At 43.7% G+C, this 25,710-nt stretch overlaps 1 protein-coding gene and 1 long non-coding RNA gene across 3 annotated transcripts in view; both read right to left on the bottom strand.

Moving 5' to 3' along the window:
* Window positions 1-25,710, bottom strand: part of GATA6 (GATA binding protein 6) — a 148,336-nt gene that overhangs the window by 32,496 nt on the left and 90,130 nt on the right. The gene's annotated exons all lie outside the window — the stretch shown is intronic.
* LOC109493354 lies at window positions 7,940-25,673 on the bottom strand. Of its 2 annotated transcripts, XR_006588007.1 has the most exons (3): window positions 25,532-25,673; window positions 25,261-25,408; window positions 7,940-8,042 (listed from the first exon to the last, which is right to left on the bottom strand). It is a non-coding gene; the product is annotated as an uncharacterized LOC109493354 (long non-coding RNA). The 2 variants fall into 2 exon arrangements; XR_002147563.3 differs by lacking the exon at window positions 7,940-8,042 and having other exon boundaries at window positions 24,866-25,408.

Genomic DNA, 25,710 nt, shown 5'->3' with positions numbered 1-25,710 from the left:
TGTGCTGACAGCTCAGAGCCTGGAGCCTACTTCAGATTCTGTGTCCCCCTCTCTCTCTCTGTCCCACCCCTGCTTGTGCTCTGTCTCTCTCTGTCTTTCAAAAATGAATAAACATTAAAAAAAATAAAAAAAAAAAAAAGAAAACATGTTGAACTATATACTATAATGAAAATATGACCTCGACCTGTGGAATGTGGCTAAAATTCTGGTTAAGGAAAATATGTAGTATTAAGTGCATATGCTAGCCAAAAGAAAGAGCTGAAAATCAAACAAGAAGTTAGTGCAAAAAGTAGCAAATTAAATACAAATAAGTAAGAAAAATAAAAAATAACATGAATTAAGGAAATAGAAAACAAACGTACAAGAGAGAAAATCAATAAAGTTGGTTCCTTAAAAAGAGAATATTTATAAACACCTAGCAAGACTAATCAAGAAAAAAGAATGCAAATATTGTCCAAATCCAAATGGAATGTAAAAGGAAACATCATGGCAGATCCTTGGATTTAAGGGATCCGATCAGAGGCTCCAGGTGGCTGGGTGGGGCCCACGGTGACAGGTGCGAAAGACGTCACTGTCCCTGCAGCATAGAGGCAGGTCTGCAGGGCGCACTCACCATCACCAGGGCCTGGGTAAGGACTGCCAGCTGGCCCCCCTTTGCCCACAGACTCGGTGGCCTTGTTAACAGACCAGCTCAGGAATCTCCTTCTCCAGGCCTTCGCTCGCCCCACATCCTAAAGTCCCCACTGAGGGGCACTTGTTCACACCCTTGCAGCCCGGGCCCCTATGTCCAGGCCCGTGAGACGCTCCTGGGTGGGTTCCCTATGCCTGTGTGTGATGGGGTATGGGAATGTTAAAGGCGGAGGGACCACCATGTGTAAAAAGCCTTAGAGGTGAGACTGAGCCAGAAAGATTCAGGAAAGCTGGGGGCCTTCCTGTGTCTGCAGGGAACAAGGCACAGTCACATTGAGAATGGTGGGCTGGGGAGTTGTACTTCATTCTCAGGGCCCTGGCAGGTTGTGAACAGAGAGGGGATTCAATGAGTTAGAGTTGTAAGAGTTTTCCAAAAGCTGTGCAGAGGAAGAACAGCTAGAATGGGAATGGTGGAGACACTGAGGCACAGGAAGGTTGATTGCTTGTGAGAGGTCACAGAGCTAGTAAGGGGTGGCACTGAGGACTGAAGCACCAAGGTCAGTCAGATAGCTTGAGGTCATCTGGCTCCAGGTTGGGCAGGGGTACAAGGGAGGCTCGAGCCCATGGAGCCCAGCCATGGTCACCTGCCACTTCCCCCAAGTTCAGATGGCTGAGGAAGCACTTGTGGAATGTGCACAGGGAAACAGAGGGTTTCCCAGTCCTTCCCTGATCCCAACCGCATTCATACGGTCTCTGAGATTATGGTGTCCTGAGACTCTCCACCTGCTATTTTCCCAAGCCTTGGGTCTGGAGACTCTAGAGAGAGCCCAAGTCCAGGGTCCTGGGTCCAGGACAGAGGTTATGGGGAAGGCTTCCCATTTTTGGCAACCAGTGCTAAGAGGTGTGGATGTTTATCCACACCTGTGGATAAATCTGGAACTGGTAGCCGGATGTGCACATTCTGAGAGGTAAACCTGAGCTAGGTCTGCTCAGGAAACCATAGGTCCCCTTTCTTTCAATAAAGAGAATAAGGCAAGAGTGAGGGCTGTAATAGCTGCCTGAGAAGTTGGGCATCTATTATAGAGATAATGGGAGGTTTGGATCAGAGGAAGGAGGAAGTCTTGCCCAAGTACAAACAAGCTCCATCTGGCTGCAGGGCTGGGAATAGACCGTGGGGGGAAGGGAAGAGGCCTGGAGTCCAGGAAGAGGCTACTGGAATAGTCCAAGTGAATGTTGGACCAGAATGGCCTTGGAACTGAGAGAAATGCTTGGATTCTGACTCCATTTTTTGAAGAAAAGACAGCAGATTTTTGGATGTTGTAGGAGACAGAGATGGAGGGAGGAGTCAGAAATGACCTCAGAGATTTTGATCCCAGCAGCTGAAAGGATGAGAGCTCCATCAGCTGGGGTGGGTTTAATGGCCTGAATTGTGTCCTCCTAAAATTTGTATGTAGAAGTACATGTACCCCAAAATGTAACTGTATTTAGAAATAAGGTATTTGAAGAGGTGATGAAGTTAAAATGAAGCCTTTAAAGTGAGCTCTAATTCTATATAAATGATGTCCTTATAAGAAGAGGAAGAAACACAGGAATGTATGCTTGCAGAGTAACAACCCTGACAAGAAGCAGAACAGGATGCAATTCTTCAAGCCAAAGAGAGAAGCCTCAGGAGGAGAAACCAAATTTGTCCACACTTTGATCTTGGACTTTCAGCCACCAGAACTATGGAAAAGAAAAAAAAAACAAAAAACACAAAAACTTGTTACATTGTTTAAGCTTAATAATAATAATAATAATAATGATAATAGAGGATGCCAAGATGATTCAAAGGACAGACTTTTAAACAAATGATGCTTGGAAAATTGGATATCCACATGCAAAAGAATAAAGTTGAACTCTTACATACACCATATACAAAAATGAACCCCAAATCAATCAAAGGCCTACACATAATAGTTAAAACTATAAAACTCTTAGAAGAAAACAGAGGGGAAAAGCTACATGACACTGGATTTGGTAATGACTTCCTAGATATGACACCAAAAGAACAGGCAACAAAAGACAAAATAGATCATTTGTACTTCATCGAAGTTTAAAAGTTCTGTGCTTTAAAAGACACTATCAAGAGAATGAGAAAACAATCCACAGAATGAGAGAAAATATCTGCAAATCATATTTCTGACAATGGGTTAATATCCAGAATGCATAAAGAATGCCTACAATTCAACAAAAAAACAAATAACCAAATTCAAAAATGGGCAAAGGGCTTGAATAGACATTTCCCCCCCCCAAAAAAAAATGCACAAGCAGTCAATAGGCACATAAAAGATGCTCAACATCACTAATGTTGATCAAACCCATGAGATATCAACTTCATACTTATTAAGATAACTATTATAAAAAAGAAACAGATGATAACAAGTGTCGGGGTGCCTGGGTGGCTCAGTCAGTTAAGCATCTGACTCTTGGTTTCGGCTCACGTCATGATCTCACAGCTTGTGAGTTCGAGCCCCACATTGGGCTCTGTGCTGACTATGCAGAGCCTGGTTGGGATTCTCTCTCTCCCTCTCTCTCTGCCCCTTCCCCACTCATTCTCTCTCTCTCTCTCTCTCTCTCTCTCTCTCTCTCTCTCTCTCTCAAAAATAAATATTTTAAAAAAATAAAAGAACAAGTGTTGACAGGATGTGGCGAAATTGAGACTCTTGTACATTGCTGATGGGAATGTAAAATGGTGCAGCCACCATACAAAACTATTTGAAGGTTCTTTGGAAAGTTGAATATAGAATTACCTTATGATTCAGCAATTCTATTTCTAGGTACATACCCCAAAGAATTGAAAGTGGGGACTCAAACAGGTTCTTGTAAACCCATGTTCATAGCAGCATTATTCACAATGGTCAAAACATGTAAACAACCCCAGTGTCCATCAACAGATGAGTGGATAAACGAAATGTAATCTATACATCCAAAGGAATATTATTCAACCTGAAGAAGGAACGAAATTCTGGGATACACTACAACATAGATAACTTTGAGGACATTATGCTAAGTGAAATAAGCACAATACAAAAGGACAAATATTGGACTATTTCATTTACATGAGATACCTACAATAGTCAAATTCATAAAAGACAATGGAATAGAGGTTATCAGGGGCTGAGGGGAGACCGGAAAGATAATTTATTATTTAATGGCTACAGAAATTTCTGTTTGAGATAATAAAAATGATCTGGAATTGAATAATGATAATGGTTGCACAACATAGGGACTATACTTAATGTCACAGAATGTATACCTAAAAATTGTTTAAATGATTAGCTTCATGTGAGACACATGATACTGCAGTTTTTTAAAAGTTATACAAAAAAATTCAATCAAAATAATTCACTATATTTACAGAATAAAGAATTCATAATCATTTCAATAGATGAAGAAAAACCATTTGATAAAATTCAACACCCATTTATGATTTTTTAAAAAGCTTTAGCTTACAAGGGATGAAAGGGTACTTAACTAAATATCTTAATTATCTAAAACTACAACAAATGTAATACCTAGCAAATATTGAAAGCCTCCCCTTAAGATTGAGAATAAAATAAGAATGTTCACTATCACTACTTCAAGTCAACATTATTCTGGAATGCCTATAAATCAAGAAAAGGAAATAAAAGTTTTAGAAATTAGAAAAGAGAGATAAACTTGTCATTATTTTAGATAACATGATAATATGCATAGGAAATCTAGAAACATTCTATAATTGAAATTACTAAGTGAACAGCAAGGTCTCTACTTACAAGATGAATATACGAAAATCCTATATACTACCACAAACAATTAGCAAATGAAAGTTTTTAGGTGACAGCATTTATAATATGATTTAAAAAACTGAATACCTAAAAATAAATTTAACAAAATGTGAATGAGACCTGTACACAGAAAACTATATAACATTATTGAGAGAAATTAACAAAAACCTAAGTAAACTGAGGTATATACCATGTACATGGACCCAACATAGATGTTAATTCTTCCCAAATCCATCTATAGACTCAATGTGATCTCAATAAAAATCCTAGCATGAATGTGTGTGTGTGTGTGTGTGTGTGTGTGTGTGTGTGTGTGTTGGCAAAATGATTCTAAAATTTTTATGGAAATACAAAGGGCCAAGAACAGTCAAGGCAATATTAAAAACTGAAAGAAAAAGTTAAAAGACTTGCCTTTCTAGATCATGACATATCAGGCTATAGAAATTAAGACAATGTCACTTTGGCACAAAGATAAATAGAGCAATAGAAGAGCATAGAGACTCCCAAACCTACTCACATCTGTAAGGTGACCAGGCTTATGACAAAGGTGATACTACCACATACTAGATCAAGAGTGGTCTTTTTCCATAAATGATGTACTTTCAATTGGGAACCCAAAAGGTGAAAATCAATTTTGACCCCATACCAGACACAAAATGCTATTCCTAGTAGTTGTAGATTTAAATGTACAATAAAACAGGAGGGCTTCTAGAAGAAAGCATGGGAGAATAACCTTGTAGGTAGAAACAAGCTTAAATGGGACACAAAGAGCAATGTAGTCTAGAGGTAAGAGTGTATATTCCAGACTCAAACCGCTTAAGTTTGAAATCTGATTCTACTCTTGGACAAGTTTTTTGTTTGTTTGTTTATTTTTTTATTCCAGTATAATTAACATACAGCATTATATTAGTTTCAGGTATACAATATAGTGATCCAACAATTCTACATATTATTCAGTGCTCATCATGATAAGTGTACTCTTAATCCCTTTCACCTATTTCCTCCATCCCCCCACCCACCTCCCCTCTGGTAACCACCAGCTTGTTCTCTATAGTTAAGAGTCTGTTTTTTGCTTTGTCTCTTTATTTTCTTTGTTCACTTATTTTGTTTCTTAAGTTCCACATGAATGAAATCGTATGGTATTTGTCTTTCTCTGATTGCCATATTTCATTTAGCATTATACCCTCTAGATCTACCCATGCTGTTGCAAATTGCAAAATTTCATTCTTTGTACGGCTGAGTAATATTTCGTTATGTGTGTGTGTGTGTGTGTGTATGTAGACATATATATATATATATATATATATATGTCTATATATATGTCTATATATATATGTCTATATATGTCTATATATATATGTCTATATATATAGTCTCTCTCTCTCTCTCTCTCTCTCTCTCTATATATATATATATATATATATATAAACACACACATACATATACACATACATACCACATTTTCTTTATCCATTCATCTATGGATGGATGCTTGGGCTGCTTCCATATCTTGGCTATTGTAAATAATGCTGCAATAAACATAGGGGTGCATATATCTTTTTGACTTAGTGTTTTCATTTTGAGGAGGCAACTACCCAGTAGTGGAATTACTGGGTCATATGGTAATTCTATTTTTAATTTTTTTTCCATACTGTTTTCCACAGTAGCTGTTCCAGTTTGCATTTCCATCAACAGTGCATAAGGATTCCCCTTTCTCCACATCCTTGCCAACACCTGTTGTTTCTTGTGTTGTTGATTTTAGCCATTCTGACAGGTGTGAGGTGATATCTCATTGTGGTTTTGATTTGCATTTCTCTGATGATTAGTTACGTTGAGCATCTTTTCATGTGTCTGTTGATCATCTGTATGTCTTCTTTGGCGATATGTCTGTTCATGTCTTTTGCCCATTTTTAATTGAATTGGTTTTTTGGTGTTGAGTTGTAGAAGTTCATTATATGTTTTGGATATTAACCCTTATCAGATATACCATTTGCAAATGTCTCCTCCCATTTGTGGGCTATCTTTCCTTTTAGTGGATGGCTTCCTTTGCTGTGCAAAACCTTTTTATTTTGTTGTAGTCCCAATAGTTTAATTTTGGCTTTGTTTCTCTTGCCAAAGGAGACATCTAGAAAAATGTTTCTACAGCTGATGTCAAAAAAATTACTGCCTATGTTTTCTTGTAGGAGTTTTATGGTTTCAGGTCTCACATTTATGTCTTTAATCCACTTTGAGTTTATCTGAGTGTAAGGTATAAGAAAGTCCGGTTTCATTCTTTTGCATGTAGCTGTCCAATTTTCCCAGTACCATTTGTTCAAGAAACTATCCTTTTCCCATTGCATAGTTTTGACTCTTGGGCAAACTTTTAGCCTTTCCGTGCCTTGGTTTCCTCATTTTTAAAATGAGGATAGCAATAGGCAGAAGACTAGTGTGAAGATCAAATACAGTGATACATGTAAATTGCCCTAGAACAGAGCCTGACACATAGCAAGTGCGTAACAAGAGTTACTATTTTTATCCTTTACATGAATGCTAAGAAGACCTCCTCTGAGGGGCAGGTACTTGTTTTTATTTTGTGTAGAAACCTTATGTTCAGCACTCTGATACACAGCACAACTTCACTCGAAGATACCATTTTGGTGGCACTCCTTCACAATCCACAAGCATTTGCTGAACACCTGCCTGCTGTGTACTAGAATCAGGTTGGGGCAGGAGGAGGAAGGTGGGGAAGATGCTTATGCAGGAAGCAGCTGACACATTTCTTCCCAGATGCAGAAAGCTTCCCATGTATTGGGGCAGGAAGATATAAGCCTGAGAAACTACTGGAGAATGTGACAGCACATAAATGAGGAAGTGCTCGACTTCACAAAGTAGATTAGGAAACATGACAGCATGTTATTGGTGTTAACTACACATACAGATGTGAATGCAGTGAGGAGTTGGGGGAGGGAGAAATCAGAGTCACAGATGAGGCAGTGACACTGAGTCATGAAAAACATGAATAGTTGCCCTGGAATACAATCTATAAAAGGTGACAACCCCTAATACTGGCATGATTTGCTCTATTTGCTTAAGAAACACCCAGACCTGGAATTGCTCAGGCAGGGATTACAGGTTTGGACAAGGGAGCTCTGGCAGGGAGAGGAGAGAGGAAGTCATCCTGGGGACACCCACCCACGGCCCTCTCCCCACTGACATCAGCCCTCTCCCAGGGCACTTTGTCAAATGATAACTCTAAGAAGCCCTTTGTATACTGCTATGGCACTGCTGATCCATTTTCAGCAAATAAAAATGTATGCATCTTCTTCTTCCCACTCCTAGCTTCTTATTTAACCAACTTTGGGGGTGAAACCAAATGCTGCTTCTCACTACTATCCAGAACCCTCCAAAATAAGATGACTAAATCAAAAAGAAATGAATTTTGAGTCCACACTCTGGCTAACCTTGGGAACACAACCCCACATTCATTCTTAACTTCTCCCAGGCTTGCCTGCTTGGTATTCTGACCTCTACCTGATTTAAGCAGCTCAAGTATCAGGTTGTGGATTATCCAAGCCCCATCTCTTCTCTCCTTCTGTTGTTTTCATGTTTTGCTCTTCACCACTTATTCTAGAATATCCATTAGAGGATAATGGGTGGGGGGGGGGCGGGATGGAAGATTGAAATGCAATTAATTAAATGGCAGGGAGAAGGTAGAAAATATCTGAAGTCAGGGTTTTTTACATTTTTTAATTAGTATTATATTATATGTGGTTGTCCTTTACCCAGCCTCTCTCTTTCCCAGTCTTTCTTTAAGTTTTCCTCCTGCCTATCTTAAACCATGAAGGTCATTTGGGCTCAGATGTTGCTTGGTCCTGGATGAGAATAATGGACTATGCAACATCCCGGTTAGACATGCTTTGTGAGAATTTGTTATTGCAGATAATTTCTTTGATTACTGAATTCCAGATGTAATGAAAGAAAAGCACATTTGAACCATTATGTTCCTAGACTGTGAGATCTATACAACTAAAACTTCTTTCAAAAGGAGCAAAATCATCTTCTACCCTCCAAACATGTTCTTCCTCTTTTATTCTAAAAATGTCTCCATTGGTAGCACCAGGCCCTCAGTTGCCTAAACTAGATAACTGGGGATCGCCCTTAACTTGTCCCTTTCCTCCACCTTCCACCCCAGCCATTACAAGTCCTGTTACATTCACTTGCTGTTCATTTCTGGGTGTCCCTGCCTCCCCTCCTTCTTTAGAGGACCCGCCCACATCCCCCTCACCAGTCTTCACCCAATGGCTGCTGTAGTCTGGTACCCTGACCCTTGCCTGTGGTCTCCCCCTCCAATCTGTCTTCTGCACAGAATCATCTATCTCAAATGAGAATATATATTCAATCAACAGCTCGGACAGCCTTAAGGATGAAGGTCAAAGGCCCTAGTGGAGCACGGAAGGGCTCCAAAAAGCCCCTCTCTCCAGGCTCTTTGCCTACCTTCCCAGATTTGTACTTTCTTTGTCGTTGCCCCTGAGCCCCTTCTGTTTCTCATCTCCACACCTTTCTCACATCAGAAGTCCTCCTTGACCCATTCTCTGCTGTTTGTACCTAAGTCCTTTCAGGTACCCCAGTAACTCCCTTCTCTATGCTAGCTTATAACTACCAGTTTATGTGGCTGTGGCTTCCCACTCTTCAGGGACTGTCTTGCCTCTGCATCACCAACACCTAGCTTGGCACATAGCAGGTACTCAACAAATATTGACTGGATACATTGGATGGATAGGTGCATAGCTAACAGGTATATTTAAATACTTTAGAAGTTAGGTATATAAAACATATGAAAGAATAAAAACAAATATGTTTTTGAAGCTTTTGCATTGCTTTGGATCTAGAGCACAGAACCAGTCCTTTGTTCTTCCCACAAATCAGTGGCATTCAGCCAATGCATTGGATTGCTTTTGCTTCCTGAATAATCAGAGTAAACATCTATTGCATTACTTGTTAAATGCAGGTGCTGAATGCTTTGCCTTTAATCTGCAGAACTATCTTATAAGGTAAGAACTACTGTTACATCTGAGGAAATGGAGGCTTAGTAAAATTAACATGTTAGCTGGTTGATATTGGAAGAACTGGGATTTGGAATCTGACCCCAAAGTTCATGCTCTCCACTACTGTAATTTCTACAGGAGCTAGGGTCAGAAGACCATATATTGGTGAAAAACATGTAGAGTTGAAATTATTCTTGGAAATTCCTTTTCATTAGAAATCTATACCTCTTTGGCAGGAAGGTCAAGCATGTGTTAAAATTCATAGGCACACACTCATAATCCAGTTCCTCCAGGAACAAGTCAGGTGCCAGGTCAGTCTTCACTAAAATCTTATACATATTTGACTTGTCCCCTGGATGATCATTGTAGTACTTGATGCCACGGCTTGATTATTTTTTTCTCCCTCAAATCTTCATGATCCCTGCTATACTGAGCAAGACCATAATTGTGAACCATGTTGGAGATGGACATCCCATCTCCCAGGAAGCTCAGTAGAGCCAGCTCTTGCCCTAGAGTTGAAACTAACAACCACTAGGCATTCAACGAGGATAATGACTTGTGTGTGGAAGCCATGCTGTATGGGAATAAAAACCACTAGAATCACACTCAGCAAGATGAGTTGTTTTCACTGACGGCAAGGAAGAAAATCCAGTTGTGAGGTATAAATTCCTGTAACCCCATACTGTCTTCCTGTGGGACCTTGGGTTGAATGATAGACCAAACTGTCAGCTCTATTTAAATGTGTGCATATTTGAGTTCATGTAAATTAAATACACAGATGGAATGATTCCTTTACATCTGGAACCTCCCATTACCCTGAGGGTCAGAGCATCTGATATGGGCAATGATATCCATCTTTTTGAAGTTTATTTATCTATTTTGACAGAGAGCACAAGTGGGGGAGGGGCAGTGCAGAGCCTAATGTGGGGTTCGAACTCATAAACCGTGAGATCATGACCTGAGCCGAGGTCGAATGCTTAACCAGCTGAGCCACCCAGGTGCCCCAATGATATCCACTTTTATTTTGAGATCTCAGTCTGACCTGCAGTTTTTCCTTTCCTCTGGCCTAAATCTCTTAAGCCTGCATCTTAAAATGGTCTCTACTTGCCTTATTCTTCTCAGAGGTGGAGAACTGAAACCTCATCCCCAGAGGATCGAAAGAGGTACCTGCAACTCCTAAAATTTACTCGTGCAGTCTGTATTTCTTTCCTTTGCAATCAGATTAAATCAGATCAGATGTTTACAGTTTCCTTGAACCATAGATGATAGATAAGTAGACAGATAGATAGGTGGTAGATAGATAGATAGATAGATAGAGGCAGAACTGAAAGTATGGGCCAATAAATGCTTTTTAAATTCCTTTGAGGGGTGCCTGGGTGGCTCAGTCGGTTGAGTGTCCGACTTCAGCTCAGGTCACGATCTCACGGGTCGTGAGTTCGAGCCCCGCGTCAGGCTCTGGGCTGATGGCTCAGAGCCTGGAGCCTGCTTCCGATTCTGTGTCTCCCTCTCTCCCTGCCCCTCCCCCATTCATGCTCTGTCTCTCTCTGTCTCAAAAATAAATAAACATTAAAAAAAATTTAAAAAAAAATAAATTCCTTTGAGAAATTTTAAGGAAGACTTCCGTTTTCTCATAGGAAATTATGATTCAAGCCTTTTTTTTTTTTTTTCTGTTTACACCCAATAAACTATGGCCAAACTCTAACTAAAGTTAAAGGAGGTCAAAAACAAAAGGGGTGAATTAGCATAAAGAAATCATCAACTCTCACAGAACACAAAGACTACAATGTAATCTACTCTATGATATTTTGGGGGAGGTAGACATAGTAGCTTAGCAACACATATTTACTTCCTGTTATAAAAAAAAAAATGGGTCCTATAAAGTGAAGAGTTCCTGCATGGTGAATCATATACACAGCTACAATATTCCTTACAAAAGTATGTGTAGAGCCCTAGGAAATAGAAGAAGGAAAAATGAATGTCAGTAACAGCAACGAGTCCAAAGTTCCTAGCAGAGCCATCCCAGCGCAAATCGAGGTGCTCCTGGTGCTGGTTTTCAAGGCCATGGCTCAGCACAGCTCAGGGAGCCTACCCAGTGGCAGAAAGAACTGGCTCCCAGAGGCTCATTTCGTCAGGCCACAGGGCACCAAAGCTAGCAGATAAGCCTCGACCTCCCATCCCACGTACCCCTCCGGCTGCATGCTGCATTCTTCAGCCTCCACAGTTTTAAACTCCTATTTATTGGTTTGCTTTAATTTTGGTAATATGCATTTACATCACGTTTACTATCCTAGCCATTTTTAGTGTGGAGTTCAATAGTGTTCACAGTGTTGTGCAGCCATCACCACCATCTGTCTCAGTTGCAGAGCTCTCAAGTTGCAAAACTGAAACCATGACCATAAACGCTCATTCCCCATTCTCTCCCCACAGCTCCCAGCAACCACCATTCTACTTTCTGTGCTATGGATCTGACTTCTCTAGGTACCTCCTAGAAGTAGAACCAGACAGTGTCTGTCCTTTCGTGACTGGCTTATTTCACTTAGCATAATGTCCTCAAGGTTGATCCGTGTTGTAGCCTGTGTTGGAATTTCCTTCCTTTTTATGGCTGGTTAATAGTCCACGTGTCATATTGCAGAATATTTGTGTGGAGGAAGGGGTGTAAGAGCCTGGTTAGTAATTTGCCTGCTCCTCTCACCCGCCATGGGAATGATGAACTTGATCCCAGGAATATCACTTTGTGTCTATCACTAATGGGGCCACAGAGCATCCAGAAAAAAATCCCCCATCCAATATATTATGAGACCATGTTAGACTAGGAATTCCAAACTAGGGTTCATAGACCCTTAATGAATCCAGGGATGGGCTCCAAGAAGTTTGTGAGCTTCCTGGAACTTGAACCAAAATTGTAGGTCTTTGTTCTTTTTCTGGGGAAAGAGTCCATAGTTTTCGTTTTCTTTTCAAAGGGGTATTTGACCCCCAAATGCTAAGCATCACTGGTCTCAACTGCATTCCATTAAACTGAGAGCTGGAGGAATTGTTATGGTCCCTTCCATCTCGGTGCACAGGTCCACGAGGATGGCGCGTGGTCTTCTCCAATACCTCCAACAATGGAAACTCTCCACTGTACCCTGAACCCCTGGAGCACCTGCTGGTGCAGCCAGCTGTGCTTGGTCTAATTATTCTTGAGAGTATGTAAGAAATTATTTCTGCAATCACAGGAAAAATTTAATACTCAAAATACTTTCACCAGATTCAATTTCCAACGAATGTGATATGGGAAGTAGAAAAGGCATACGAAGAACGGTCCCTGATCTCGAGGAACATGAACTCAATCATGTGAGAGAGGCAGAGCTTGAACACCACTGGTGAGCACTCTTCTTGAACTCAGCACCACTCGTGAACAGCACAGAAGCCGGGGGTGCAGCACTGACCTCAATTTGCTAGAGGAAATTTCAGAGAATCACAGTCTGTTCAAAATCATGCTGCCCCAATGGAGGAAACTCCTATCCACGCTACGGTCTAGAAAGAGTCTAGGTTCTGATACAAATAAGCATGTTTTCACTTCTTCCACAAGTAAAACCACATAACTGACCTCATCATCCTTTAAAATTTGGCCACCAGGAAGCTCAGAGTCCTATTTCAGTCTCCACAATGGCAACTCTGGAAATCCAAACGATCGTCACGTATTTGTTTTCTTATCCAGCTTTCTCTCTTTCCCCATACTTGACCTTGAATTTGTGTTTTCTGTGGTCTGGATTCTACTTTTAAATATATATTTCTTCCTTTGTGGTGTGTTTTTGCTGTGCACTGGCCCAGCGCTTTGAATGAGATTTGTTGTCTGTGATACAGGCAATAAATAGGAGCTGGGGTAGAACTAGGAGACAGATTGATGTCTGCCATGCTGGCTATTTTCTGCTTCCCTCCAGGTAGACTCCTCACCTTTCACCCTGCTCTTTTTTTTTTTTTTTAATGTTTATTTATTTTTAAGAGAGAGAGAGACAGAGTGCAAGCAGAGTGGGGACAGAGAGAGAGGGAGACACAGAATCCAAAGCAGGCTCCAGGCCCTGAGCTGTCAGCACAGAGCCCGACACGGGGCTCGAACTCGTGAACCATGACAGCATGACCTGAGTTGCAGTCGGACACTTAACAGACTGAGCCACCTAGGCGCCGATTCAGCATCTTTCTGCCAGGCTGTGGACTGGCAGTGGCTATGCCTTTTACCAAAGTCCCCTGCTCTTATCTGACAGCCTTCTTCTATGCTCATGGCTGTAGCTTTCTTGGGATTTTAATCACTGGTCCCTCCACTTGCTGCTTCAGTGCTAGGAGTGGTAACAGTTCCTCCTTTCTTCTTCTACTGGCCCCAGGGTGTGCCCCACTCCTCACTGGTTCCTTCGAACACGCCCATATCTATGTGGGTACTGCCCCTGCAATCTCCTCAGTTACTCCATTTGAGTGAGAGCTGGGAAAGTGGCTAACTAGTCTAGCAGAATGGGTTGGGGTTCTTGGCATTTCTTCACACACACGGTATGTTCCAGTCACATTGATTTCTGTGTATTTCTGTGAAAGCCCCAGCTCCTCCTCACCTCTGGATCTTTATACATTCTTTTTTTTTTTTTTAAGTTTATTTATTTAGTTTGAGAGAGAGAGGGAAAGTACAGTGTGGGGAGGGGCAAGAGAGAGAGAGAGAAAGAATCCCAAGCAGACTTTGCACTGTCAGCTCAGAGCCCAATGTGGGGCTCGAACCCACGAACAGAACCATGAGATCATGACCTGAGCCGAAATCAGATGCTTAACCTAAGCCTGAGTCACCCAGGTGCCCCTATATCTTTACATATTCTTTTTCCTCCACCTGAAACCCCCTTGTTCCATCTCAGCCTCCTCGATTCTCTTCTATACACTCTTGGGGTCTAGTTGATGTTACCACGCAGACTTATCTACTGAGCCATCATTCTTTGTTTCTGAGTCTGTCCCCTCCACTGAGCTGTAAGGGAAGTCTTGTGCCTGAATATCTGTTGTGTTCTAACAGCTGGTGTTTAACAAAAAATGGCTGAATGGATGAATGAATACAAGGGTTTGGCTTTTCCATTGTGCAGTGCTGCCTCTGGGCTGCATCTTAGGTACTTGCCTGCCTAGGGGCTAGAGCCAGAGCTGGCCTGGTGCCGCCTAGAGAAGGCAGAAGGTGGGATGGGCTGTGTCCATGAAGGGCACCCAGGGGGGCGTGGTTGAGAGTGACTGAGGGAAGATAAAAGATGAGGAGGGAAGGGAAGGTCACTGTTGGCACCTTACTGAGACTCTTGGGCTTGACCCTAAAATAACTGAAGTCATGGGCGCCTGGATGCCTCAGTCAGTTGAGCGTCCAACTTCAGCTCAGGTCATAATCTTATGATTTGTTGGTTCGAGTCCTGCACTGGGCTCTGTGCTGACAGCTCAGAGCCTGGAGCCTGCCTCGGATTCTGTGTCTCCCTCTCTCTGCCCCTCCCCCACTTGTTCTCTCTCTCTCTCTCTCTCTCTCTCTCTCTCTCTCTTTCTCTCTCTCAAAAATAAACATTAAAGAAAAAATTTTTAATAAAAAAAATCATCATAACTGAAGTCACTCAGGCTCCAAGGAGCAAGATGACACATCAACAGTGACCCAGGAAAAAGGAGTTTGGATATGGATGTGGGATAAATGGGGGGTGGTAGTTGAGCCATGAAAGATAAGGAGTAACATGACCATGGTGTGTCCCTCCAAACTAACAGCTTCCCTCCTTTTCTTGTCTCCCCAAAGTTTCCCTTAGCCCCCGGTAGCCATGACGACCTTAGCCACAGCTCTGAAGTTCAAGGCTACAGTATCAGGCCACTTTTGCATGAAATCAGCATCCATTAGTAACTGAGAATGTGGCCTCTGGTATCACAAAACCCTCACTGTGAGTCCTGGCTCTGCCCCTCACCCACCATGTCACCCTGGTCAAATGATCCCAATGCTTCAAGAGGCTGCTCTCTCAGCTGCAAAGTGGGGACAGCAATGGTACCCACTGCCTAAGGTCTTTTGAGTATTGTTTCTACATGTAGAATGACAGCCCCACTACCTGACACATGATACAAGTTTTACTGGTTTTATTTTATTGCTGTGATTTTATACTTAATTTCTAAAGTAACCCACCACAGGGAAATCAGCTAAGATCATAAACAAAATATAGAAGTTCTACTAAATCTGTCCATCATACTCCATTTAAGAAGGGGGGAAGAATCAGACAGGACTTTAAAATGGTACATCACAAACACCATGGGTACTGTTTTACTTTGTTTTTTTTTAAATGTTTGTTTATTTTTGAGAGAGTGCAAACAGGGGAGGGGCAGAGAGAGCAGGACAGAGGACCTGAAACAGACTCTATGCTGACAGCAGAGAGCCTGATGTGAGACTTGAACTCACGAACCCCAAGATCAGGACCTGAGCCAAAGTCAGATGCTCAACTGACTGACCCACCCAGGTGCCCCCAGTTTTATTTTTTTAACAACAAAAGATTATAGGTTTTGAATTCCTACCACCGCTGGACCTGGGTTCAGCTCTTTTCACACATTATCTTAACTCCTCACAACAAGCCCCAAGTTCAACATAATTTCCCCCACTTTGAAGAAGCAGAAACCAAAGGGAGGCTTATTGAGTTTGCTGAAGGCCCAAAATGACAGAAAAGAGGGTCGGCGCAAAGGTCTGTGCCTGTCCTATGGGGTCACTGTGCCTTCTCAAAGTGACATCCGCAGTGTTTCCAACATTATTTAGATGCAGTTGCTATCAAACACGTGAAACTCAGCGGCTCTGTCTGTTAGAAAACGCTTGTGTGTTTATGAAAAGGAATTTGCTGGTTGGTGTAAGTGATGAGCTCCGAAATGCCGACCTACGACATCCATTGCCCTGTCCAGAAATGTATTTTAAATTCTTCCCTGCAAGTTGAACATCCGTCACGTTGGCCTCCTTTACCTGCATAAGCCAGGACTCTGCAGCATGTGGGGCACATTTCAGCCCCCCACTGTTGCTGGCATTGGGTGATCAGCTTGCTGGGGGGACTCGGGGCCTGAGCCTGTCCCTGGAACATCTCAAAATTCTTGCCTCCATGTGTAATGTTTGGACCATTCCTGACCACCGTCACCCGGCCTGCACCACATCCTTGACACGTCTGCAGATACTCTGGGCGAGGTGGGGTTGAGCGAAAGATGTAAAGCCCAGAAGCAATTGAGCAGTAATAGTTTCAGCCATACACAAGTGCTATTTTGGTATCTTGGCTTGTACCTGACAAACGAGTAGGAATTCTGAGTGGAAACATAGATGTCTATTAGTATGAGAAGTCAAGAGAGGAGTGGGCCCCTCATAATGCCCACTTCGTTCTCAGCTAGAGTATGCCATGTCCAAACCCAACTGCCACTTTCATTTAGCTTGTCCTTAAAATGCCCTACAGGAAAATAAAAGACTCATTATGATAACACACAATATAAGGCCTACAACATACACCCGTGGACTGCAATTCATAGCAAACCAGAGAGGTCAACAGAGCTGATATTACTCCGGATGAGGAAACTGAGGCACAGGAGTTAAGTCAATTAGCCAGGGTCGTGGAACTAGTGAAAGCAAAACTCAAATCCAAGATCTAGTTGGTCTGAACCCAAGTCCAGTGTGTTTTTCCTTTATCTATCTACTTATCTATTGATCAATAAATACATAAGTAGATAGATGATAGATGGATATAGAGATATAGATATAGATACAGATATTTTGTTAAATTTTTTAAATGTTTATTTATTTTCGATGGAAAGAAAGACAGAGAATGAACAGGACAGGGGCAGAGAGAGAGGGAGACACAGAATCCGAAGCAGGCTCCAGGCTCTGAGCCGTCAACACAGAGCCCGACGCGGGGCTTGAATTCACCAACTGCAAGTTCATGACCTGAGCCGAAGTTGGACACTTAACCAAGCCACCAAGGTGCCCCTAGATCTAGATATTTTTGTTACCACAGCCACCAGTGCCAGAAGCAAAGCTTCCCAGAGAAAATTTGGGGAAGTACTAGGACAGGGTGCTAGAGCGAGACAGACTCAAAGACCCCAAGTAGCAACCCTATAAATGGCTGTTTCCATCTGCTTCACTGAGCCTGCCCACCCTGCCTGATGCTGTGGCCTTTGCCTTTTTCTGCTCAGGCAGCCACTGTCCTCGACAGACCCACTGGTGTCAGGGGCCACAGGGCTGCAGGTTGTATTGCCCCAATTCGAGGATGGCTCATCCTCAACACCATAGCTTGGCCACTTCCTGCTCCTGCCCAGCTTCTCACACGAGGAAGCAAATAGCTTTTTCCCCAGTTGACCAAAGAACAAACTGAGGCTCAGAGACAGGAATACTGATTGAGCCCAAGGTCACACGGCTGGTTCATGGCATAGCTGGGAACTATGACCCAACAAAGGCAGCTCTTTGCTTATCTCCAGGTATCACATGAGCACACCCCAGGCCCAGTGCAGGGTAAGGGAGGCCTCAAGGCAGCACAGAGGCGTGGCGCACTGGCCTGGGAAAGGGGCCCAGCTTTCCTGGCTTCCAGTCTGGGACTCCTGCCAGGGGGACCATGCCACTCTCCCTCAATAAAACAATCTGGAAGTGGACAGCGGATCTCACTAACACCAGGCAGTCAGGTGTAGGGGTATTTTCCAGATGAATATTAGGGGAAAGGGAGAAAAGAAAAAAAAAAAGAGAGAGTTCAGGTTAATGCAGAGATCTACGGCCCAAAATACCAAAAGGGAAAGTACGGTAATTCACAGAGAGCTTAAAAAGAAAACAAAGGAGGGAAAATTGAAACAAAAGCTATCTCACTGACAATCTGCCATTTCCTTTTTTCCAGTTGCTTTTTTTCCCTCTTGGGAAACTGGCATCTGTCTCTCCCGTCACCCAGCACATAACATGTAAAGACAGGGCTTGAATCACTAGGCCTAATGAAGCATTAATAGAATGTGACTGTGGAGCCCAGACATCTTCCATCCCCCGAAGTTCACCAGACTGGCTCAATCCACGGCCAGGCGAGGGGAGTCCCACCTGCTTTGGAAGCAATTTATCGACACTCAGTGATTTACACAAGGCCACAAGTTTCAAAACAGGCCCCTTTCCTGAATTTTATTGCCTGGCTCCATATTGTTTGACTAAAAATAATTTACTTTCCACAATATGCCTTTCACTGAGCTCTCATTTAGCAACAGCAAGGTTAAAATGAGAGCCGAGAGCTTCGCATAAAACAAACAAATGATCCAAAAAGAAGAAAAATCTACCGTAGGTCATTCACCTTTTTTAAAGTTCGAAAGAGAACGACAAAGGTTTCTTGAACTTGCTAAACTGAGCGAGCACTTAAAAGAGGTCTTGTGACAAGGCAGATGGCTTCCACTCTACCACCAAATGGACGCGTGATTCTGTTTTCCTTCTCAATGGCTGTCGATAAAATGGACACACCCTCAGGCAGCATTGGCTATCACACCAACAGTTGGTGTGGTAGGCAGGATTTCTAAGAATGGCCCCTAAGATTCTTCCCCCTGATGCCAGAACGTGCGAACATGATGAAATATCGTATCATGTTATGTTATGTGGCACAGCTGACCTTAAAAAGGGGAGATTATCCAAGTTAGCATGGTCACATGGGCCCATAAACTCGGAGAATGTTCTGTAGCTAGAAGCAAAGGGGAAGGTAAAAGGACACAGAGGGACTGAAGCCCAAGAGGGACTCGATACACCGTCGCTGGCTTGAAGATGCCGGAGACCATATGAGAAGGAAAGTGGGAGCCCCTATTTGCAGAGAGTGGCTGGGCTGACAGTCAGTAAGGAAACAGGACCTCAGTCCTACAACCATAGGGAACTGGATCCTGCCAACAAACTGAAAGGGCTTAGAAGCAGAATCTTCTGGGGTGCCTGGGTGGCTTAGTCGGTAAGCATCCGACTTTGACTCAGGTTATGATCTCCTGGTTTGTGAGTTGGAGCCCTACGTCAGGCTCTCAGCTGACAGCTAAAAGCCTGAAGCCTACTTCAGATTCTATGTCTCCCTCTCTTTCTGCTCCCTCCCCTGCTCACACACTCTGTCTCTCTCTCTTTCTCTGTCTCAAAAATAAAAGCAAACATTAAAGAACATTAAAGAAACATAAAAGTAACATTAAAGAAATAAAGAAGCAGAATGTTCTGCAGAGCCTGCAGGCAGGAGCCCAGCCAGCTGACATCTCGACCTGAGCCAATGAGCAAAGCCCAGTTATAAGGAGCCCACTTACACTCCTGACCTACAGGACTTTGGCATAATAAATAGGTTTTGTTTTAAGCCATTACGTTTGTGTTAATTTGTGACGGCAGCAATAGAAAACCTATGCAGTTGGCGCCAAAGAATCACAACAACACCCAAAGATTGGGGCGGAAACGAAGAAAAAGAAAAATAATCAGGGCAGGACTATGGAAAGGAAAGAGCGAAGACGAGATTTTAGGCTAGGACTCTCTGCACGGCCCCTTACTGCCATTTCAAGTTCTGATCTGGTCAACTCAGATCCTCAGAGGACTAACAGGTAACTAGAGAAGTCTCTTCTGATCCCTAAGAAGAGGGTTTTTTCTTTCCAAACAGTGACTTTTTCTGCTCCTAACCAATGAGTACCAGATTTTTATCAGCCAGGAAGCTCTGCCAGGTGTTACATGAAGACAGGAAGGGCTGCAGGGAAATGTCCCCACAGCCGGCCTTCGGGCAGAGATAGAGTGCCCCGGGCAAAGACAGCAGCCCCCCACCTCCAAAACCCTCTCCCCTGGCTCCCTGTCCCTCCAGCCACTAGCTCCTCTCAGTTTGGTCCACAAATGCTTCCTTTCTCTATCAGCTTTCTTCCTTGTCACCACCTTGGCCAGATTCAATTTATTTTCTTAGAGGCAGTCACAATAGTTACAAAATAAATATTATTTGGGGGAAAGGTCATTATTTTAAGTTTATTTCTTTATTTTGAGAGCAGGGGTGAGGGGGGGAGGGAAAGAGAGAGAAGAAGGACAAAATCCCAAGCCGGCTCCAGCTGCCAGTGCAGAGCCCCACGCGGGGCTCGATCCCACCTACCGTCAGATCATGACCTGAACCAAAATCAAGAGTCAGACACCTAACCAACTGAGCCACCGAGGTGCCCCGGAAAAGTCATTTCTGAATTGTACACTCTTCCTATTCAAATCCCATCTTTTCCTTGATGTCGAATCAATCTGAAGTAAAATGAAAGCAAAGGAGGAGGATGGGTGGTTTCAAGAGCCTCATGAAATCTAGAATTTCAGATTCTCTTTCCTATAGTTCATCTAAGGGCTTTTACCGGCTGAGGTCCGCCAAGGACTTACCTTACTCTTCACGTTTATTCAAGCTTTCATTTCACTCCAACAAATAGGTATTGAGGGTCTCCTACCTGTGCTAGGCCCAGGTACTAATGGGATTCGCTCACAGCATCGAATCTTGGCACAAATAATTCAAACACAATCGCCTGAGTTGGGACTTTGGGAAGAGTATTATAGAGATCTATAGCCTCAACGTCACTTGCCCCAGGGCAACGGAGGAGTAAAGCCACTAAGAATGCAGGCCACAGGGGATCCGAGCAAACTGCAGAGCACACGTCCCAAGCATTAAAGTCATGGCACCACCACTCAGTCCACAAACCCTGATTGCACCTTTTCGCTATGCAGGCACTAGCCTATTGGGCCATAAGAGTAACATCCTCCAGAAGTTCACAAGCTGGTAGTGGGCAGTGCGGCTCCACAAAGGTGGCCTTGGAAAAGGAAAGCTGCCTGTGGGGTGCCTGGGTGGCTCAGTCAGTTAAGTGTCTGACTCTTGATTTTGGTTCAGGTCATGATCTCATGGCTCTTGGCTTTGAGCCCCATATTGGGCTCTGCACTGACAGCATAGAACCTGCTTGGGATTCTCTCTCTCCCTCTCTCTCTCTCTCTCTCTCTCTCTCTCTCTCTCTGCCTGCCCCTCCTCCTCTCTCTTTCTCTCTTTTTCTCTCTCAAAATAAATAAACATTAAAAAAAAAACAACAAAGGGATATTCTCTTTTGAGTAGACTTCACTTGTTTAGAGTAGTTTTAGGTTTTACAGTGGATAACCTTCTAAGTAAGGTAGGGTGTGTATGGTTGCATGTATTTTCAAGGAAAAGAAGAGTTTTGGCAACAAGCCAGGAAGGCAGTGGCAAGGTAGGGAGACAATAATCCTAAACCGAACTAATATTAAGTAAGAGGCCTCAGCAGCACCTTCCATGCGCATCTGGCTTCCCTCATCTTTCACAAGATCATCTCGTGTAACGACATGAGGCCGGCAGGAAAGGAGGCTATGAAAATGAAGTGAGGTCAGTGCCCGCTCCGCAGCAGACCCCTGGAAAACCAAGGCTGCTCCTGCCTGCAGTGGAGGATGCTGAGCCCTGCCCTAAGTCACGCAGCAGGAAGGAGCCAAGCCCGCCAGGATCCCAGATCCTCTCTCCCCACACCCACCACTCTCCTTCAGTCATGCCAGCTCCCACATCAGTTTCAAGACCCACATGATTCTGGGGCACCTCAGTGGCTCAGTTGGTTACGTGTCCAACTCTTGAATTCAGCTCAGGTCACGATCTCACCGTTCGTGAGTTCGAGCCTCACATTGGGCTCCACACTGACAACGTGGAGCCCGCTTGGGATTCTCTCTCGCCCCCTCTGTCCCCCTCCCCCACTAAAGCTCTCTAAATAAATAAATAAATAAATAAACTTAAAAAAAAAATAAAACAAACAAGACCCACATTATTCTAATCCCATATATTTCATCCCCTGAGGGACGTGGGGCACCATTACCTGCAGGAAGCCGCTGCAGACCACACCTCCTTGATGCCCACACAGAAAGCCAGCAGGATGGTCTGTCTAGAGCTAGAGACTGAAGGGCTGTCTCCAGACACTCAGGACAAGCACCAGTGGCCAGAAGGGCATCTCTCTGGATTCTCCTGTTGAATCATCTGAATGAATCATAAACATTCCCAAGGGCTTGTATCTAGAATGGCCTAGAGTTCACCTCTGTGGAGATCCTTTATCCTCTTTCGAGGATTCATTAGAAATGCCAAAGCACATTCAGGGAAGAGAGCGGGAACCTGGCTGCGCTATTCAGAGCCCCCTACAGGCCGCCCAGGCCTCTGAGAGCCTCCCCACCCCCTGACCCTGTGTGTCCGGAGCACAGGATGACGCTGCCTCGCTGGACACCTTCCGTCACCCCCGAAGCTCAGGAGGTTCCTGGTGACAGCTCAGGATGCACAGGCCCTAAAATAACTGATTAAGAGGTGGGTGCTATTTCTAAAAAGTACAGCCTGTTCTGTTTCGAATGCCAGGGGAATATGTCATGTTATCCGTTTCCATCGCAAAAAGATGCTTCTCTGGCCTTTAGAGGACCGACTCCCAATGCCTACTTCACTAAGTGGTTCCTGCCTAAGTTGAGGCCAGGAATACCAACCAGGTGAAAGGTAGGAGTTTCCCCTTAGATCCCAAGTGAAGGAGATTTGAAAACATTCAATCAAGAGAACAGACATTCCAGGTTGACAGGTTTGCTGTGTGGGAGAAGGGACCGAAACCCTGAAACTCATAGGGCTCCCAAGTGGCCTGAAAGGGTGGAGGACAGAGATTCATTCCCAGGCAAGGAGAGCAGCTCCTTTGCCCTGAAGCATATGACAGGTGCCATCAAGGGAGGGAAAAGTGGCAAAGCCCTTTTGCCACTGTGCCAGAAGTAAGGGTGCAGTGTCCGACCTCAGCCTCGCACGAAGGGGGAAGAACGTGTGTGACCCAAGACCGCCAACCACAGGCTGGAAGTGGTTACGAACCAACTCGAAGCTCGGGCTGCCTGGGTTTGGATTCTAATTCTGCCACTTGCTAACAGCGGGCCTTGGGCAGGACACCCAAACCGTCCTGCCTCTGCAGAAAGAGGTCAATGTTAATATCTAGTGTGTAGAATTGTTACAGGGACAAAATGAGTCAATGTTAACATTTTAAACCTTTTTTAAAGGGCTGACACATTAAAAGTACATGTGTTTTAACGTAAATTTAAAAGTTAGACTGCTATCCTGACTCCAGAAGGATTTTCATCTAACCACCACATACCGCTGCATCTCTGTGTCCATAAAGCCCCAGCATCAGAAATCTATTCATGAACCGACTCTTCTAAGCCCCAGGGACTAACAATACAGTGAGTGATGCAGATTTTTAAACGCTTTTTTAAAAATGTAAATAGGGGCGGGGCCCCTGAGTGACTCAGTTGGTTAAGTGTCCAACTTCGGCTCAAGTCATGATCTCACGGTTTGTGAGTTCGAGCCCCACATCGGGCTTGCTGCTGTCAGCTTAGAGCCCGCTTTGGATCCTCTGTCCTGATCTCTCTGCCCCTCCCCTGCTCTCTTGCTCTTTCTCTCAAAGATAAATAAACACTTAAAAAATTTTTTTAATGTAAATAGGGGTTCCTGGGTGGCTCAGTCCAATAAGCGTCAACTCTTGATTTCAGCTCAGGTCATGATCTCATGGTTCGTGAGATCAAGCCCCAGGTCAGGCTCTGTGCTGACAGGAATCCTCTCTCTCTCCCTCTCTCTCTGCCCCTCCCCTGCTCATGCTCTCTCTCTCTCTCTTTCTCTCAAAATAAATAAACTTAAAAAAAACTTTTTTTTAATGTAAATAAAACAATGGCAGAGGCTGACCTGTCAATAGAGCTTAGGTCATTTATTCAGAGCCTTCCTATCTATCAAAAGGCAAAAGAACGCCTGTAGTTCGGGGAACTCTCCTAAAAATAAGTTGGACGGGGGAGGGGAGAAAAAGAGTCTTTTTTCTCAATCCCCAAATATTTCAAGCTACATAATAGATTTCAGAAATTATTATAATTGTCAGTCTGCATCTGGGGCAGAAAGAAACTTTCCCTGTGACAATGAAAGGCAGGAACATCCTTGGGTCGAAAAATGTCAAAGGCTCTGCGACCTGTTTCAGTGTTGCAGGGGAAGAATCTTCATTCACGGCAGAATAAAAATGGAGCTTCTCTATGCAGGGACACATTATGAGCCAAATTTCAACTCTGGGCTGTGGGAGGCACCTGTGAAAACAGACTCTCCCACCTGGACCTGCCAAAGCCCGGCGTGTGTGCGGCTGTTGCCATCTCTGGAGAGCGGGAGGGGTGGGGGGAGGTCGCAGGCAGGCCTGGGGGTGAGACTCTGTTCACAAGCTGGGACTGAGAGCGGCTTCACTGGCACTTAGAAACGAGCCCCAAACACAGCGCTGGTTCTGACTACCAAAGTTCCCATCCCCCCACCTTTATTTAGTATTTTGTTTAACTAACTGTTTACAGCTACAAGGATCCCCACCGCAGGAATGCTATCTGCCACCTGCAATGGGGAACTTTTCTAGGATTTGGACGTTATCTGTGCTGGGACACACTTGTTGCCACTTGAAGATATTTAATGAGAGAAACAGGAATATGTGTTTTTCTCAAGAGGAACATCTCAGGAACATAAAACCGAACACATATGCGGAGGAAATGCCTGTTGGGCTTCAAGAGGTAAAAATGAATAAGAATTTTTTAAAATCGTGAAGAAGAAAATAACCTTAGGTTTAAAGTAGGTGTGACAAGGCTTTCTTTCCTCATCAGTGAGAACAAAGTAAACAGTAAATAATATTCTTTATCCTGTTTTACACACACTCTTGTGAACACATACACAATGGGAGGCGATTCGTTCCCTCGTTGAGCAAATATCTAGCTGGCACGGGCCATGTTCTAAGTGTTGAGGGTCCGTCAATGAACTCCAGGGATATATGGCTGCTCTCCCGGCACTTACCTGTCATGGAGAAAGACAACAAGCAAGCGAAGCCTGTGGAATTTTGGACAGTGCTCAGTGCTCCTGAGGAGATGAAACAGAGAAGTGGGAGAGAACCTTCACCAGAAACCGTACCCCGCTGGAACCCTCAGTTTGGACATCCCAGAGTCTAGAATTGTGAAGAAAAAAAAAATTCTGTTGCTTAAGGCACCTAGTTTGTGGTACTTTGTTATGACAGCCCAAGCAGACCGGAGTTGGACATCAAGGAGGGGGATACTACTCTAACGAATACCTAAAAATGCGGAAGCAGCTTTGGAACTGGGTAATGGGTAGAGGTTAGAGTTTGATGGTGCTTGCCAGAGAAAGCCTAAATTGCCACCAAAGGACTGTTGTTGGAAATGTGGATGTTAAAGGCAGTTCTGGTGAGGTCTCAGAAAGAACAGAGGGGAGCTGTAGAGAGAGTCTCCATCT

Source organism: Felis catus, chromosome D3 (genome assembly GCF_018350175.1).
Source record: "Felis catus isolate Fca126 chromosome D3, F.catus_Fca126_mat1.0, whole genome shotgun sequence".
Lineage (NCBI taxonomy): Eukaryota > Metazoa > Chordata > Mammalia > Carnivora > Felidae > Felis > Felis catus.
Note: the sequence above shows the minus strand (reverse complement) of the source record. Positions and strands in the feature narration are given on the sequence as shown.